This window comes from Equus asinus, chromosome 7, assembly GCF_041296235.1.
Source record: "Equus asinus isolate D_3611 breed Donkey chromosome 7, EquAss-T2T_v2, whole genome shotgun sequence".
In the NCBI taxonomy this organism is placed as follows: domain Eukaryota; kingdom Metazoa; phylum Chordata; class Mammalia; order Perissodactyla; family Equidae; genus Equus; species Equus asinus.
The window spans coordinates 65,656,781-65,671,878 of record NC_091796.1 but is presented as its reverse complement, the minus strand read 5'-3'; the positions used below and the strand labels follow the sequence as shown (position 1 = coordinate 65,671,878).

The 15,098-nt window shown below is 41.0% G+C and overlaps 1 protein-coding gene across 6 annotated transcripts in view; it reads right to left on the bottom strand.

Annotated features, from left to right (window-relative positions):
- SAMD4A (sterile alpha motif domain containing 4A) overlaps positions 1-15,098 on the bottom strand; it is a 202,874-nt gene that overhangs the window by 177,777 nt on the left and 9,999 nt on the right. Inside the window, exon 3 of one of the 6 annotated variants that reach the window (XM_070513660.1) lies at positions 8,403-8,566. The exons of the other annotated variants lie outside the window; for them this stretch is intronic. The gene's annotated coding sequence lies outside the window, so the exon portion shown is untranslated. The remainder of the gene's footprint in view (positions 1-8,402; positions 8,567-15,098) is intronic. 6 annotated transcript variants of the gene reach the window in all.

Sequence of the window (15,098 nt, the reverse complement as noted above, 5' to 3'; positions counted from 1 at the left end):
TCCCTCTGCTTCTCTTAAGACTGTTCCTTCACTCCTTGTACTGTACTTAGGAGTGTAAAGATTTTCATCAACGTTACTAGAGTTGTTAGTTGACCTAATCATTTATTAAAAAAAACACATGTCTTTCTATTTGATATCTATATTTAGCACCAACTATGCACCTCTTTTGACCGTGGGGCTCTGAAGATATGAGGACCCTGACCTCAAGGAATTCAACATCTATGTTACTGTGTGCTTCTAAGACAATGAGATAATGCTGTAGTGGAGATGTCTTCCAATGTGAGAAGAACGTCAATGTGGGATCTGCTAAATCAGTTGCTGGAGCTAAAAAGGCTGGACACGAGAAGTGACCTTTGTGTTGAGACATGAAAGATGAGAGACACGTTGTCAGGTGAAAAAGACAAGGATATTCCAGACGGATGGGAAAGCATGTGCAAAACACCAAAGAGTGACAGGGGCAAGTTTTACAAGTTATATCTCTAATACTGCGTATAGCTCATGGCACAGAGTAGGTGTTTTTAATGAATGAACCAAGTGGGATTTCACAGGCAAAAATTCTACTGTCTTCATTATTTAAACACCTGTTACAGCAACAATATAATTAATCATTCATGGTTGGCTCTAAACTGGAAATAGACCTTGTGAACGGCATTATTTGCAATGCTCCCAAAATTAAAAGAACAAGTCCTAATGTTAGCAATACATATTCCTGTCACTTAAATTCCAATCCAAAAATTAAGCTCCAACAAGTTGTTGATACGTTAGTATGGCTGAAACTAGTTTAAAATTTTAAATTCATTCATGATTTAGTCATCTTGTCATAGTGACTATTCTAACGTGTTTCAAGGGGGAAAAGTATAACCACCAATTAAATCTGATTCAGCAATAAAAATCTAACCTCTGAATAATACAAAAATTTGAGCTCTTACTCCTTCCTTTTCTTAAGCTTTCCCTTCTGCTATAGTTTTCCATACCTCACAGGTTCTGTCCTGTTGTTTGTATTTACCATCTTACCTCCAACCAGAAGCAATTGCATGTGGCCTCTATACTTCAAAGGTCTGAGCAGTCACTGATTACCTAATCAACTAGCATTTTAAAAAGCAGCATTTTTGTTCTGTATGTTATGTGGATAACACAAGCTAATAAAGGCGTAGAGAAAAATCAAGATGAGCACACACAGCACTGCTCACAATGGTCATCCAGTGGGGACAGGTGTGGGTTATGGGAGACGTTTACTTTCTATATATCTATATGAAATTGTGAAAAATTACTTTTTTTGTTTTTTTTACAGCAACTATATTTTACTATGCAATAGAAGAAACAAAGACATTTTCTTGGAGTAGGTAAGCGCGTGAGTCATCTTCCTGTATATGATCTGGTCTAGAAATCTCAGCAGATACCGCAGAAGAAATTCCATCAGGACCCGAGCAACAGCCATCCTTTCTTCATCTTCACAGGGAACCTGCAATCCCACCGCCCATCCAATTCTCCCCCACTTGCTCCTCCTCCCATGGCTCCCAATGGGCCAGGTCTAAGGAAACCATCTCTCTCCACTGCCTGAGAAAGTACTTCTTTAACAGAGAAGCTATAGGGGGACCTCTCCATTTAAAGATGCTGGGTTTTAAAAAATGCCAAATATACTTGTTAAGATGTAAGTTTAAATCAGCCGGAGAAAAACACTTACACATATTGGTTCAAATGCACCTTAGTTTAGATGGTCACTATTTCAGCCCTTAAAAGGGGACCATTTTTGGGTCAAAATTAAGCATTTGTAAAATAATTTCCCATTGGGCAAAGGTTATAATTTACCAGATATTGTTTCCCCTGAAACCATTTTCTTTCTCCTTCTTGTGCTTGCCCCTTAAATTATGCAGAAGTAAGTACCGTCCTCTTACATTGCTAGTTTTCATGCTTTTTTCCTCCAAAAATTGAATGGAAAAACAGAACTTGTTATTGTAATTAATTTGAGACCCATTCTGGCTAATACAAGAATTACTTGATGGATGGAGAAAAGAAAAATTACAATAAAACCAGCCACAAATATAAAATAGCATAAAAATCCCAGAATACAAAACAAATAATAATCAGAGTTACTTAATCATGAAGAAATTAATTAGGTTTTCAGGAAGCAAGAATAATAATTATGACCAGAAGGACAAAAGTATTAGCATCTATAATTGTAGAAAACTAGAAATCATCTAAATTTTCAATAACAGAGAAATGGTTAAATAAATTATGTACAATCCAAACAATGGAATGGTATAAACCATTACAAACTACATATTCGGAATGGCAGGATACTGATAATTATTAAAGTTGAATGTTGGGTATCTAGGAGTTTATTATATTATTCTATTTTTTGTATGTGTAAAATTTTCCATAAAACATGTTTTATATAAGTATGTTTTCTAAGACTATTTAAAGATCTAGGAAAACACCCATGACATAACATTAAGCGCAATGTGGGGGGCGGAGGGGAAGCAAAATATAATCTACTAAAGCAGATGATTCTAATTTTGTTTAAAACACACATATACAGAAGACAGAAGAGCCTGGACAGAAAGGCTCTAAAATGACAGGCATGAGTGGCTCTGGGTGGCAGATCAATGAGGATTATTATGTTCTTCTTTTACTTTTCCATATTTAAAAATGTCTTAACAATGAACATATTTTACTTTTGTAATCAGCAAAAGGGAAGACAGGAGAGAATTCCTATTTGGCAAAGTAAAGAAGACAAGAGAGTGTAGCCCATGAGAGTGAGCTGGCTATACATCAAGCTTTCCTAGACGCAGCCTGGCCGGAAAAGAAGACCAAATCAAGCTGATCATCTGAAAGGCGCTTACAAGCTATCTAAGGAGGTAACTTAAACATAAAAAAGATAGTCAGTGCTTCCAGGCTATAGACCAGTATTGAATGCGGAGTGCTTACAAGTGCAACTGTAGTTCAAAAAAAAAGAAAGTCAAAAAAAAAAAAGTCACAGAGTGGCGGTAGTGGGGGAATGATGAGCTCAGTAGGCTGCGTGGGGTGGGCTCTGCTGGATGGGTGGGGTTTACAGAGGAACCTGGAGGAGGAGGGGCAGTGTGAGTTTAACGCACTCATGGAGGAAAAGAAACGTGGGACAGAGAGCAAATCACTTTGAATGAAACAGGGTTCACACAGAAGAGTGGTGAGAAATATAGCTGCCAAGTTAGGTTAGAGTGAAGGATTTCAATCTCATCAGACTCCATGCCCCTTTACAATCTTGTAATGGAAATCACAGATAATATACCCTAATCTATATACAATTCTAATAAATCAATGTTATGACTTAGCTGTGATACAAAGGAGAAAGAAAAGGAAAATAACTTGTAATGGTGTATTATATATTACAATATGTACATTCTCAGTGACGAGATCTCTAGAAGACACAATAAAATGGTCAGATCCTTGTCCCCTATTGCAACCACCAAGACTACAACAGCTACACATGCAGACTGATACACCAATTATAAACCACAAGTCATGGTGACTTGTGGGAAGCAACCCTTGGTAAAGTTCCAAAGAAAACAAAACATACCCTTCCATCCATTTAAATTGTGCAAAAAATATTTTTGCTTATAGAGTTGGTTGTAGGCTTTGATAATTATCAGTAGGGTTTTTCACATCTCTGTTGACCGGTAGACATTTGAAAGCCGAGTGGAATGTGGGGTAATTCCCACAGTGGGTAACTGCCCCAAGCATTGCAAGACCTCTAGCATCATTGGCCCCCTGAGAACCACTGGGATAGAATCGGCATTTCTTGCTGGGGGCACCACTAGCATTCCGGGCAGGACAACTTCTCTCTGACACAACTGTCTCAAGTATGGCAGCATGTTGAGTATCTCTATCATCAGATGCCAAATCCAGGTTTGGTGATAACCAAAAAGCAGCCCTCATCCACCTACTTGGGCCCTACCACTCTGCCTTTGACAGACACTGACCGAGGTCTTGGAAGGTTTCGATGACAAGTTACTGAAGCAACAAAGGGAAGGAGAAGGTCTGAGTGAGGAACTCTCATTCTTAAAGCTTTTCCATCCCTCTATGATGCATCTCTTAGAGAACTAGAGTTCAGAATCATGCGATGGTTGAAGCAGAAAATGGAAACTACAATAAAAGTAGCTTTGAACACTTGGTAACATTTGATACCTCTCAAATCCTAAGGTGGCCTCTGGCTACTTCCAGAAGGAGCTAGCTGCTGCAAAACACGTAGCCTGGGAAATACAAAGCTCGAGTTGGCCACATTTGGGTTTTCGTGCCACTCCAGTGGGAAGGTCAACTTGGAGTGAGGCATGAAAACAACGCTCCTTAAACACTCCTTAAACAGACTCAGCACAACTGACAGTGTGGCCAACACAGGGCTAGGAGAGAGAGGTGAGCGGAGGAGTCAAAGACACTTGTGAGAAAGAAAAAGGAAGATCAGGCTGCCAAATCAGTGTCTTCCCACCTTTTATAACCCAGGCCCTTTTAAGACAGACATTTTTAAGAAAACTCTGTCTCCTTAACCTGGTTTATTTTTCTTCATAGCACTTATCACCACCTACAGTGACAGCCACACCATAGGCATGGAAATATTCAGTGAATTAATTCATTCAACAAATCCTATTGCACGCCTGCCATATTCCACGTTCTGTTGCTGATGCCGGGGGTGGGGGAGGAGGAGTCTACAAATCTGACAACAGCCTTCTTTCACCAACCTTACATTCCAGTGGGGGGTTCAGATGACAAATACGTAAGGTAATATGTCATCCGGTGATGAACACCATGAATAAAATAAATCAGGGTAAGGTGGTCGGGAAGGCTTCTCTGAGGAGACGTATGAAGACCTGAAGTACGTGAAGAGGGAGCCAAACAGACATCTGGGGAAAGAGCAGTCCATCAGAGGAAACTCCTGCCTTATTTGAAAATTAAAGTTAAGATATCATGACCCAAACAAATCAAAGCAATGGACTTTGCTTTCAAATTAAGGAAGGGGCTATGTCACGTATACAACTGGATCTTCAACTTCTAACACAGCCTGTGCTCCTTCTTACAAAAAACGTAGTCCTGAATAGGCACGAAATAAAAAGCAGTGAACGAATGAATGACACAAGCCCCCTTACTACCTCCTGGAAGGACATCGAGAATCACTGGCTCCAGCTGATGTTAATACCACGTGGCTTCCTGAATAATTTTGCTTACAGTTGAGTTTTGCTACTTACATTGGTAACATAAATTTGATGCAGAATGGGCCAGAAAAATATCAACATGGAAAGTCCAAGCAAAGCATCCATACCACATACGGCTATAAAATCCCGACACACTGGAATGAAAACATGAGGCTTTTTGACCAAGTAGGTGTCTATGAATGGAGAACCATCAGTCTGACAGGTCTATAGCAGTCACTGCTTCCATCCCCGTCTCCAGGCATTCCTGACAGATGAGTGTGTAAATGACCGTGTCTTTAGAAAATTTCAAACACAGCGAATCATTTGTCCCTTTTAACTCTTGTCCCACCTCTGATGTGTCTTAAGTTGGTATGAAATAGACCAACTCCAAAATGAGAACTTTCTAGGATAAAAGTACTAATTTGAGCTCTTTGACAAACTGTTCAGATAACACAAATACACAAATGTCTTGATTCTTAATATATAAGTTGTATAAGTTTTAATAACTTAAAACTCCACTGAGAGGATTAAACTAAAACTGAGCAGTTATCTCTTCCTTCCTCCTAGAAAACTAAATGATACCACACAGAGGGAGAGAAAAAAAGCTTTTGATAGAAATATCACTTGCTCTCAAAAATCTTTTCCCTACTAATAGACTACATCAAAATTTAAAACTTCCAGACATCAAATCACACTACACAAAAATGGAAAGAAAAAAACCACGTGATACAGAGTGCTCATAAATTACTAAGGAAAAACAAATGCTCCAATGGAAAAGCAGACAGAAGAAAAGGATGAAAACTACAACTGGACCATAAATACCGGGAAAAGTCCATCAAAGAAATGCACCTAAAAATTATAAGAACCCATCAAACAAAGGTCTCTTTTGTTTGTGCTTAATAATACCATTGTAGAAAAGAGTGTACAAGAAGTAAATACTTAAACCTTCGCAGGAACAACATTGGCCCAAACTTTCAGAAGGACAACATGGTTAACATACGATATGCAAAATTTTAAGGATCTGTGGCCCAGAAATTGCACTTACAGGCATAGATCCCAAAGTAATAACGATATTTTAAAGGATATTTATCACAGCATTGCAAAAAACTGGAAATAAGCTAAATGACCAAGTATAAGAATTTGGTTTAATCAATTATGGCACAGCCGTACCATGAAATGACTGTATAGTCATTAAAAATACTGTTGTAAAAGACGTCATGGTGATACATTAAACTATTAATGACATATTAAGTTTAAAAAGGCAATTTAATATATTTTTCACATAAGAATATGTTCACATGATCCTAATGTTGTGTATTTGTGTAAAAAAATTTATTCATGTATTTATGGTAGGAAAAAAGACTCTAAATATATTCAATAAAATGAGAAATAGGATTATAGGTGTTATTTATGTGATTTTCTCTTTTTCCATTTTTCTACAGTAGAAATGTAATTCTTAAAAGAATGTTGTCTTTTTAAAAACTCTTCTACCTAATTGCCAGGACCTGATATGCACAACTTGATACATCTTTTCAGACACGGGAGAAAGTATATTTAATAAAATAGATTTCTCAGAAATAGCTTTCGTGTCAAATTCCATCTCATCCATTTAATGCTTCTACTTCTTTATGTTATAATCTTATCTAGAGTAAAGTTAGATTGGAACATTTATTTTAATCAGAAAACATGTTAACAATTGTGTTGCCAAGCAATTGGGTAAAGGGCAGTAACTGAAAGATCTTCTATTTCAAGCAATTAAATCATATCAAAAGTTAAATAATAACCCAAACATAATTATCTAGTTCATTCCATTGAAAAAATTTAACTTTGAGTGCCTACTATGTGCTAAGCACTATACTGATCACGAATTTGGCAGAGCCCTCTTCAATACTTTGGATCTGAGATAAAAGAAAATTCAAGGCTAAAGGGTTAATCTGAACAGTTGCCCCTAAACCTAAAGCCCAGGAGAACAACAGCTCCTCTGGTAAAAATTCCTCTGCGGCATCAAGAAGACCCTGGGTACTTTATCCCTCAGCTGCTATGTCTTATCTGTGAGCTCTCCAATTCCTGCACATGCAAGACACCTACCCTAAACCCAGACCTCAACCCCGAAACGCAATTTGCCAAAAATGAAGTCAGCCTGGCACATAATCACAATTCCAATGGTAAAATAATGCAATGCTTTATTTGAATCAAATTTCAGGGAAAGCAGGCCAACTAAAGCCACCTGTTACTTGCAGCTCAACAACAAAGTACTATAAATATTCATTCTTCACGAAATTGCTCAAAGGTCACTTGTAAAGGGAAGGTTATCAATGGGACAGCTGGCAATAGACTAGTTGTATTTAAAGTCCCTACACCTGCATTTTAAAAGGCACTGGGAATTGAGAACATTTGATGTACTATTACTCCACTGGTGGAGAACATTAATGGAAAATATACTAAGTGTATAATTCCGAAGAGCCTTACATTTGATGGTTTAACGGTGAACACCAAGATCATTTAAACTCAGAAAATACCATTTGCCTGAACAGGGTGAACATCTTTTCAAAAGGTTCACTGAGCAATACTAGTGTTACAAATAACTTCTTTAACCTGCTGTAGCGACAGCCTAGATTTTCAACAGCTGTCAAAATAGATTCCAGTATCCATTTTCCTCAAGTGTTTTAGAAGAAGATCTTAAAACCGTCAAGAGTGTCAGGATGTGGGTAACAGTATAAAATGGAACCCAGCTGACTCCACCAACTACAGAGAAATGAGAAAGCTCAAATCAGCTCAAAGAGAAAAGATCAACCAAAGGGAGAAGGACGAGGAGGGGATCATGTCCAAAAAAAGGGACAGTCCCAGCTCCACGCTCAGACTTGAGGGGTTTTATCTAACAGTAGGCTACAGAACAGAGTTCTGAAAAGCCACGTCCTTCATTTCCCACAGAAGAGGGGCACCTCTCCCTCTGCTGCTACCAGGGGCACTGCCATGTCTGGGCTAGGGAGCCAAGATCAACAAATAAAAATACAGGACCCCCAGTTAACTGTGAATTGCAGCTACACCACAAATAGTTTGTAGTGTAAGTGATATAAGTGTGTCCCATCATTCATGGTGTATCTGCAATTCAGTTAACTGGGCGTCCTGCATTTTATCTGGCAACCTACACGAGGGTGATAAACATATCCCTCCCTCCTGGAGCAGATGTTCCAGAGCAGGACATGGATAGCTAAAAAGGTAAACACTTTGAGGGCTGACCTGGTGGTGCAGCAGTTAAGTTCACGTGTTCTGCCTCGGCGGCCCAGGTTCACCAGTTCAGATCCCGGGTGGGGACTTATGCACCGCTTGTCAAGCCATGGTGTGGCAGGCGTCCCACATATAAAGCAGAGGCAGATGAGCATGGATGTTAGCTTAGGGCCAATCTTCCTCAAAAAAAAAAAAAAAGGTAAACACTTTGAACTCTTTATTTTAAAAAATGTGTTCTCATATACATTTCACCAAGATTCACCAATTCTTAATCTTGTCACCTTACATATAACCATTTGAGAGTAAGTTGCAGATGTCATATCCCTCTCATCTCTAAAGACCAGCACGCATCTCCTAAGAATAAGGACATTTTTTGATGTGACCAAGGCATAACTATAGTATTAAGGAAATTTTAAATTGATATAATATTTTCCCCTATAGTGGATATAGTCCACACTTAAATTTCAGCAGGTGTCCCAATACTGTCCTTTATGGCAATTTTTTTTCCCCAATCCAGGGTGCAATCCAGAAGCCCATGTTGCATTTCGTTGTCATCTCTCTCTGGTCTCCTTTATTCTGGAACTGTTCCTCAGCTAAAACAGTAGCTGCAATCCAATGTGCTAGGTACTGAGCTGGTGGCGTGCAGAGGGGGCATGGGAGCACAGGCGACCGCAAAGCGCCTCCTTATTTGTCTTCACACCCACACATCTGCTCTATCCAAGGGCTGAACAACAGCTGACGAACACCTCGTCATGTTAACTCTGGTGGAATTCAACAAAAATACCCAAGCATTTCCTATTTTAACTCCGGGAAACTTTCTCTCTCTCAATGAGAATCGGGGAGAGTCTTAAAGAAAACCAGCAGCAGCAGCCATTCTTACCCAAACTACTCCTGTCTAAAATACTGTTAACTAAACACACAGGCACCGCTATTATTTCCATGTAAGCCACCAGCACCTTGATAGCAGAATCACACATGAGGTTCAAGTTTGACCTCACAGCTCACAATTTCAGTATTTTCACTATTCTCAGTTCACCTGCAAACACCACAATGATCCAGAAAATTTGCTAACACAGCTCATTTTACCACAAAAACAAAATGGGAGAATAGAGAAGTTTTGTTTAAAAGAAACAACAAACAAGAACAATGACAAGAAATTGTTCTCATTTTCTAACAAACACTTTCTCAAGGAAAGGTAAAGGTGGAAATAATATCAAAGAATAAAAAGCAAAGTGTAATTATTTTCTCGTTTAGCTGAGGTATACAGAAATACTCAAAAAAATACCCAATGAATGGTTTTAAGTTGGATAATAACTTTTATGAAGTTACCTCTTTAATAATAAAACTTCAAAAAAAACCGTAATTATCAAATTTTTAAAGAATCCAGATCTGCCAGTTCCGGTCTAGACTCCCTATGGCACACTTTCCCGGGCTCAGACTAGGCTATCTGCAGGCAGGGGCACCGTGGTCACAGCTCAGCATTTTATGTAACTTTCCCAAAAGAAATTCTTCAGCACTGACATCTGAGTCCTTCATACTGGAAGTGAGTGCACTCAATGATCTAATCAATTAAAAGGACAAAAGTGAACACAAGCTGAACTTTGCCAGGTTACAACTAGGCCAGCCTGCGGGGGCTCTGGGCCACACGGCCGCAAGTCCAGGCCCAGAGCAGCGGCGTTCATCACCAAAACCACCTGCGGATTTCAGCTCTTGCTAACAAGCAAAAGCTCTGAAAAAGGACCCACGGTTATCTTTTCTCAGACTTTTAAACACCCACATTCCTGAATTCTTTATCCCATTGTTTCCATTGGTCATTTGAGAATAACATCACCCCGTTTTTATATAACATGATGCAGGTTAGAAAGTACTTTAGGCATATGTGATCCCACTCCAGCTGGCGTTGTGTACTACGTGTTAGTGGCTTCAGTAATTAGGTCTTTGGAGTAGAAGCCTGGTAATAGCCCTGTGACTTTCATAGGGATAACTCCATTTCACAGATGAGGAAACTGAGGCTCACAGAGTGTAAATACCTTTTACAAGGTGACACACTTCTAAGTGATGATGCCAAGACCTCAACCCAGGTCTTCTATAAGGGACTGGAAAGTAACAGCATCTATTTCTCTCATCTGACTTTAGCACACCTCTTGCTAAGAGCACTAGGATTATCATCCCGTCCTGTCTTATTATTAAATCATTATACTCTTAGGGTTTTCTCAGAACCAAGATATAAGCCTCTTGTGGACTAGGGCTATGGAGTCAAATTTCCTTGTATTCATTCATCCATTCTTTCAACGAAAACATACTGAGACCACCTATGTGCCAGGAACAATATTAGGTGCTAGAGGACAAAAGTGACTGAGTCACAGGCTCGTCTGGAAGGCAGCCAATGACGATGCCCTGTAGGTGGTGCCTTGTGACAATGCCCTGCCCTGTGACTGTCCCTGCAGGCCGCCCAGGAAGAGCTGCAGGTGCTCCATCACACCACTATGCAAATAAGCACCAGTTGGGAATTGCTTCACCAACCGAACACCAACCAACGGACTCCTTCCCACCGTCGTGGGGCGGTCACGAACAGGAGTCAGGGTAACTCCAGAGTGACTGAGTCAGATTCTGCATAAACCAAGAGTACATCACTGGAACTGTGATTAAATCATGCTAAATCAATGCCAGACCTGCCTACACTATACGCAATTTCAAAATAGGAGTGCTAATCATCTTTCAATAAACAAATCCAAGCTTTATTGTGAGTAAAGAAACAAAAAAGGGGTCTGGGGGTCTGGAAACAACTTCAAGGAGACAAGCCTGATGAATGCTGTCTGACATTGGGGCACACAGAGCATCTCCCAAGCCCAGCACACACAGCCATTCACCGTGGTGACTGAGGAGCCAAGTCAGCCACGGGAGACTTGTGAAATACCAAGGTCTGGTCACAGGTGGTCGGGAAGCAACTGGGTGTTAACACCAGGCCTCCCCTACTAGCAGGTCCCCTTAGCCGACCTCGGTCCTCTCAACTCTTCAGCAGAGGGGCTGGGAGTAGATAAGGTCTCTTCTACCTCCTTAATTTTATGTTGCTAGAAAATGAAATAAGTGGAATTCACTCTTACACCAACTATAACATAGTTTTCCTAAACAAATATTCAGAAATGTTCCCCCCGCTTCACAAACAATGGGAGCACTTGTTTTAATTTACAGCCCTGAAGTCGGTGCTTTGCCCAATTCTAGATCCTAAGGAGGTCCTGACCCAGCTCATCAATCGCTAGTTTGTGGAAGTCAAGGATGCCATGAGCTATTAGATAACACACCCACGTTCTTTCCTCTCTGCAGCTGGCAGAGCCTGTTTCCTTCCCTGAGTCCTGCCCGTTCCTGCAGGGGTGGCAGAAGCCTCGGTTCCGTGAGTTTTCCTTACAGGAGGGGAAATGTTTGAACCAATGCCTTCTACTTAATTTAAAAAAAAAAAAATGCCAGTGGGGAAAAGAAGCCAAGCCATATCAAGCTATATAGGATTAAAATGTGACAGATCAGAGGGACATTAAAATGGACAGGCTTTTCAGAATTCTTCCAAGATCAAATTTATAACATGTTAGAATGAAGCATATTGCAACTACCATTGAGCGTCCTTAAGTACTTTTCTTTTAAACACTAAGGTTTTCATTTACCTAAGCTCTGGAAGAGATCTGCAGCATCCGCACAGTGGCAAGGATTCAACACGGGCTCTAGGATCAGAAAGACCTTGGCGACCTGAGCGCATTTCCAACTGCTCTCAACCTCAGTTTCCTCATCCGAAAAATGGACATAATATCTACTTTGTGGGATGTATGTAATTTAGAAGCCAGTCATTAAACACTTACTGTGTGCTAGACTCTGGGTTATAACAAACACATCATCTAATTATTGCGACATATTGCATTTAATTTTCACAACCATTAGTTCTGCATCTTTGTATCATTCATCTATTCAATAACTGGAGACAGCGGGTGTGTGTATGTGCAGCTATCTGCACAGTGCCTGACACATAGAAAGTGCTAAAAAAAAAAAAAAGGAAAAGAAAAAGAAAGAAAGAAAAGATAGCTATTACCAAACAAAGACTATCCTACGGTCACTTTGAGAACTATATGGAGAGAACAAAAAAAGATCTGGAGACATAGACTGCAATTATTAGTTACCTCTGCTGATAAACGACTGACACACTCAGGGCTTATCACTGCTGTTGTGACCCCAAAGAAACAAGATTCAACTCAGTTCGTTACATTTTTTCTCAAGCGGCTCATCACCGTGGCCTAGCCTCTCCTCACTGCCTGCTTCAACAAAGAACAGAAAATCACTCTATAGGTGTATTTCTTAAACAAAAAGCCACAAATCTGTGGCCCAAACAGACTAAGAAGTACAGGGAGAATACACTGGAAATAATTTCAGGAAGACTTTTCAGAGCACCCTTACTCATTCACTCACTCATATTGTCACTCTCTTTCTCCTCTGCTCCCAACAGTTTTGTTTTCTTATCTTTATTCCTGATTCACAGAAGTCATAGAATCTTAAGGCTAGAAAGGACTTTGGAAGTCATCCAAGAGGTCACAGATTCTGTTCTAAAGACATATGCTGATCCCTCCAGGAGAGGCACATAGAGCAGTTCTCAAGTCAGACTGCTTGTTTCTTCCCTGATCAATGGAATAATGACAGTTCCCACCTCATCTCATAGGGCGTTTGGGATGAATAAATGAGGTAACATATGCAAAGAATTCAGTAAGATGCCTGGCACAAAGCAGGCACTCAATAAATAGGAGCCAGTCTCACTTAGAAGTATTATTCTGTGCCCCACACAATGCTAACTGCTTGTCCACCTCTGGTGAAACCTAAGCCACTGCCTCCAGAGTTGCTTACCCATTGTTTGGGAGCTCCAATCGCAACAAAGTTTGCCTTTACTTTGAGCTAAATGAACTGCCGCTTCCACATACTGTCCCTACATGGATACTGAACTGAACTCCTCAGTTCCAAGGAAGCAACGACAGTTGTCGTGTTCTCTGTTCATCATTTCCTCCAGCCTAAATGATCCCCCTGGTTCTCAAGCGCCCCACCACCTTCGTTCCTCCGGCCACATCCTGACTTGTCTGTCTCCCTCAAAGTGTATACCCGGACCTGCTCCCCAAACTCAAAGGACAGTGTGGCTGGCAGAGGAGACCTGCTCTGAATACAATATTATATATTGTATTATACATATAAGGTTTATTAAAGATTTAATGGTTTGGGGGCAACCACAAATGACATGATCCATACTAAGCTAGAAGCCAGAGGTCTGTTTCAAGCATGCTTCCGCTGGACCACGCCTCCTCTAGCTGAGGTTTAGGGGATGCAAACGCACGGGCTATGCTTTTAGCGGTTTAATAATCATCTTGTTATAGTCAAATATTTTGCATCATGAGTCTGTCATCAAGCCCTCAGCTCTCCTCTCTTTCGGTTCATCCACAGACTTGGTAGCTGCACCTTCTCAGCCCGGCTCACACTGCAGCCCCTGCCCCGGCCACCGGCTTCAGGCGAGTATAACCTGACAGTACCCTGCCTCAGTTGTCCCACTTCTCCTTAGCTTTCTGCTGTGAGGCTTCTCTGACGCCATGGCCTGGGACACTGTGGGAAGGCTCGGCACCTGTGCATGTGCGAACCTGAAGTCAGGGACTTAGCACCCTGAGCAAGTGCTGACCAAGCCGAGAGGGGGGCCAGTGGATAAATGCCCACCCCATCTGCCCCTTCTGAAGCACAGCCCGCAAGGCTCCTCAGAGGGTCCCCTGGGACTGAGCCAGAGTTGCTCACAGCAGTGACCAGCTTGATAACGTAGGCTTGTGTTGCCTTTCCCTCCTTCTCTGTTTCTCTCCTCCCAGCTCCCTTTCCTATTCCCCGGGTCAGTGCTCAAAATAAGCTACGTGCACCCCAGCCCTTGCCGCAGGTTCTGCTTTCTCGGGGACCCCAAGCTAAGTCACACATCAACATGAACAATGATGTAGAACATGTGAGCCCCAAGGCACAACACCAAAGACCTCCCTTAAGGCTGACAGCGGCAGGAGCCAGGCCTGTCAGTCCCCGAAGCCACTCTAATGCCACACAATCAGTCTCTCTTGGCCCCCATGTCTCCATTTTATTCATCAGGAAATACGGGGCTTTGTCAAAGCCTGTGCTGAAACTTAGATATGAGACGCCTACCAGAATTCCTGTGATCTCTGTAAATTCTATTTCCCTTTCTTTCCCACTCCCCCATCAAAAAGGAAACAACTTGAGTTCTGCATGACCCATTCTTGCCATTCTTAGGAAAACCAGGCTGCTTCCTATTTCCTCATCCAAAGTCGCGAAAATCAACTTTTAAATACTCTTGTGGTGTCTTGCACAGGATCAGCGTTAACCTCACGGATCCCTATAAGGCACAGAATCCTTTCACCCTCTTCTTTCTTTTTCAAACTGAGACAAAGTTATTTATCGAGGCTTCTGATGATTCTCCATTCCTTTACACTCTTCAGAAATTCAAAAGTGGTTCAGCATCGTCATTTTAGTCATGCATTTAAATCACATACTTGGTGCACATACTCACACAGAAACGTATACAATGAAAGACAATGTTCTCTATGTATTTATGCTGCACACACACTTGAATTCTACTGACATATCAGGACAAGCTGCTTCAGAAATTCCAATGTTGAGCTTTATGGGCGTGTGCTGGGGAAGCAG